The sequence below is a fragment of the Colobus angolensis genome, unplaced genomic scaffold, assembly GCF_000951035.1.
Source record: "Colobus angolensis palliatus isolate OR3802 unplaced genomic scaffold, Cang.pa_1.0 Scaffold21, whole genome shotgun sequence".
Taxonomy (NCBI): domain Eukaryota; kingdom Metazoa; phylum Chordata; class Mammalia; order Primates; family Cercopithecidae; genus Colobus; species Colobus angolensis.
The window spans coordinates 8,076,470-8,080,321 of NW_012115266.1; the positions used below are offsets into that span (position 1 = coordinate 8,076,470).

General features: G+C 40.5%; 1 protein-coding gene and 1 pseudogene across 1 annotated transcript in view; one reads left to right on the forward strand and one right to left on the reverse strand.

Moving 5' to 3' along the window:
- Nucleotides 1–3,852, reverse strand: part of FADS2 (fatty acid desaturase 2) — a 108,298-nt gene that overhangs the window by 81,998 nt on the left and 22,448 nt on the right. The gene's annotated exons all lie outside the window — the stretch shown is intronic.
- LOC105512313 lies at nt 2,790–3,353 on the forward strand (annotated as a pseudogene).

Below are 3,852 nucleotides of genomic sequence, written 5' to 3' on the forward strand. Positions count from 1 at the left end.
CACTGGTCATTAGAGAAATGCAAATCAAAACCACAATGAGATACCATCTCACACCAGTTAGAATGGCGATTATTAAAAAGTCAAGAAACAACAGATGTTGGCAGGGCTGTGGAGAAATAGGAATGTTTTTACACTGTTGGTGGGAGTGTAAACTAGTTCAACCATTGTGGAAGACAGTGTGGCGATTCCTCAAGGATCTAGAACCAGAAATACTATTTGACCCAGTAATCCCATTACTGGGTATGTACCCAAAGGATTATAAATCATTCTACTATAAAGACTCGTGCACATGTATGTTTATTGCAGCACTATTTACAATAACAAAGGCATGGAACTAACCCAAATGACCATCAATGATAGACTGGATAAAGAAAATGTGGCATATATACACCATGGAATACTATGCAGCCATAAAAAAGAATGAGTTCATGTCCTTTGCAGGGACATGGTTGAAGGTGGAAGCCATCATTCTCAGAAAACTAACACAGGAACAGAAAACCAAACACTGCATGTTCTCACTTATAAGTGAGGGTTGAAAAATGAGAACACATGGACACAGGGAGGGGAACATCACACACCAGGGTCTGTCAGGGATTGGGGAGCAAGGGGAGGGAGAGCATTAGGACAAATACCAAATGCATGCAGGGCTTAAAACCTAGATGATGGGTTGATAGGTGCAGCAAACCACCATGGCACATATATACCTATATAACAAACCTGCACGTTCTGCACATGTATCCCAGAACTTAAAAATTAAAAAAAAAAATTAGAGTGAGGACTGCTTTATGTTAGCTTTATACATTCAGAAAAAAAAAAAAAAAAGAGAGAGAATGAATGCTTCAGACACACCCTGCCTGTGAAACCTCTCCCATTCCCATGAATTCTCCCAAAACACTTTGGGCCTTTGTTATGGAAATTGTACTCTACTTGCATCTGTCTCCCTCTATGCAAATGGAGTGAGGGGTCAATCTTACTCATTTCTGTGTCCCCAAAGGCTTTTCTTGGTATCTGACTCACAGTAGACACTTGCCTACACAGGTAAACACTTGCTAAGTTGAATGGCATGAATTAACATCAGGGAACATGCTTAGAGGAGCTCTTTCTAAACTCGCCAACCTACACCCAGGGCTCACATTTACCTGGAGAAGCAAAGGGAAGGCAAAGGAGCCAGGTGAGGCTGGAGCGCTGGATCCAGACCCCTTACAATGCCTTGTGGAGGCTGAAGCTACTCTGTGGTGGATGCTGATTTGCCATGTTGACTTCTGATTAGCCCCATCTCTGGGAAGGCCTCTAAGATTTCCAGTTCCTTGTGTAAGAGCACATACTTTCCATGAATCCTGACCTTAGGTCTAAACCTTAATGTTATTGTACTTTGATTATCTTACACATTCCTTCTGAATCACACATACTCTTCCCCTATGGTATATAAGCCCTGGATCTGGGAGTAATGGCACAAGATCCACCATATTGTCTTGCTGCCGCCAGAGACACAAACATGGCTTCTGTTCCTAAGTGCCTATTAAATCTTTCTAAGAAACTGGATCTGTTAGCCTCTTTCTCTGGCCTCTCAGCTCCCTCAGACTTTTGGGGGTAGGCTTGCATAAACCTGCCCACAACAAAACACATCTGCCCAACCAACCCCAACTGGCTTTGGGGCCTTAACAGCTGATGGAGACACTCATTAATCCCTGCTTCACTGATTCCATGATTAAGGACACAAGCCTTCACCATAAGGCAATAGACACAGGGCATGGGCTTTGGAGTCCACATAATAGGAGTTGAATACCAGCTTCTATCTTAAAAAAAGAAAAGAAAAAAAAAAAAAACAGAGAAAGATGAATGATACAATGGAACAATGGCTAAGGAGTGTAAGTCAAATAGCCAAAAATACGCTTGATTTCATTAGTAATTAAAGAAATATATATTAAGCAGGACACAACTTTTCATCTAAGAGATGAACAGAGGTATAAAAGAACGATAATATACAAAGTTGGGCGAGCTGTAAGTTGCAAGGGAACAAAAAACCCTGCACAGGGGAGCATCAATGAAATGTGTATACCCTTTGAATGAGTAAGTCCACTTCTAGGAACTTATTCTATAGAAATTAGCAAAGATATGCCTATAAGTATGTTCAAAGAAGTACCAGTTTTGAGTACATATAATTTAAAAATACTCATAAAGTGATATATGCAGCTATTTTTTAAATGGCACAGAGCCATATGCTCTAATATAAAATGATATACAATTATATAAGTGACCACAAGCAAGTTACAAAACATGTAATCTAATCTTTCTTTAAACATTTAAGATAAGGCTGGGCACAGTGGCTCATGCCTGTAATCTCAGCACTTTGGGAGACTGAGGTGGGCAGATCACCTGAGGTCAGGAGTTCAAGACCAGCCTAGCCAATGTGGTGAAACTCCATCTCTACTAACAATACAAAAAATTAGCTGGGTGTGGGGGTGGGTGCCTATAATCCCAGCTACTTGGGAGGCTGAGGTAGGAGAATCGCTTGAGCCCAGGAGGCAGAGGTTGTGGTGAGCTGAGTTTGTGCCATTGCAGTGAAGCCTGGGCAACAAGAGCAAAACTCTATCTCAAAAAATAAAATAAAATAAATAAATAAATAAATAAGATAAATATGTCGAGCCTGTCGCTGCCACCATCGCCTGAAGGGTGCAAGAAGAGGTTGCAACCAGGAAGAAAACACAGGAGAGGAGTCAATTCCCTAGCCGCAGCCACTGCCAGAGAGGACCATGCACCCATTTCCCCATCCCCCTGTCCCCTTTACAATGCCACCTGCTTCTGCAAAGTGGTACGATCAATCGAAGGTACCATGTCTTCATTGAATTTTCTGTTGAAGACAGTAAAGCTGTTCATGTATATTTTGAAAAATCCAAACTTACATTCAGTTGTCTTGGAGGAAATGATCATTTTAAGCATTTAAATGAAATTAATCTTTTTCACTGTATTGATTCAAATGATTCTGAGCCTAAAAGAACGGACAGATCAATTTTATGTTGTTTATGAAAAGGAGAATCTGGCAGTCATGGCCAAGGTTAGCGAAAAAAAAAAAAAAAGGGCAAAGCTTAACTGGCTTAGTGTGGACTTCAACAATTGGAAAGACGGAAGATGATTCAGATGAAGACATGTCTAATTTTGATCATTTCTCTGAGGTGATAAACAGCATGGGTGGTGGTGTGTATGTAGTATTACCAGAAGTAGATGGAGCAGATGATGACTCATGAGACAGTGATGATGAAAAAATGCTAGAGCTAAAGAATATTATCATCACTTGGATTTTGAGAAAGAAAAATAACTGCTCTGAAAGATTTCAGAACGGAGAGAACTCCTGAATTGATTGCTCCAAAGGCATGCTCTATTTGCTTACTTTAACCCATTTTTCAACCTGTTTTGTTTTTGAAAAGGCCTCACGTACCATTGTACCATTGTATGGGGCATTGATGTACCATTGTATGGGGCAATTTTAAGGTCAGCTAAGGCAATAACCTGATGTATGAAGACATCCCAGATTTCCAGGAAGCTGTTGAGGTCCTAGGCAATGGATGCAGCAGTTGGGATAAATACAAACATCTCACCTAAGTCTCCTTTTCTTCATAGCATAGATACTGACATGATAGAAAGCTCTCAGCTTAGGGAAACAGAACTAAATTTTAGGTTATAGAACACGGATTCAGAAGTGGCTGGAACAAATTGGCTGACACCTTACTGGTAACCTACTATTCTTCTGGTATTATCCTTCAGGATTTTTCACTAAAGTTTATTTTTTTATTTTTATTTTTTTTTGAGGCGGAGTCTTGCTCTGTCGCCCGGACTGGAGTGCAGTGGCCAGAT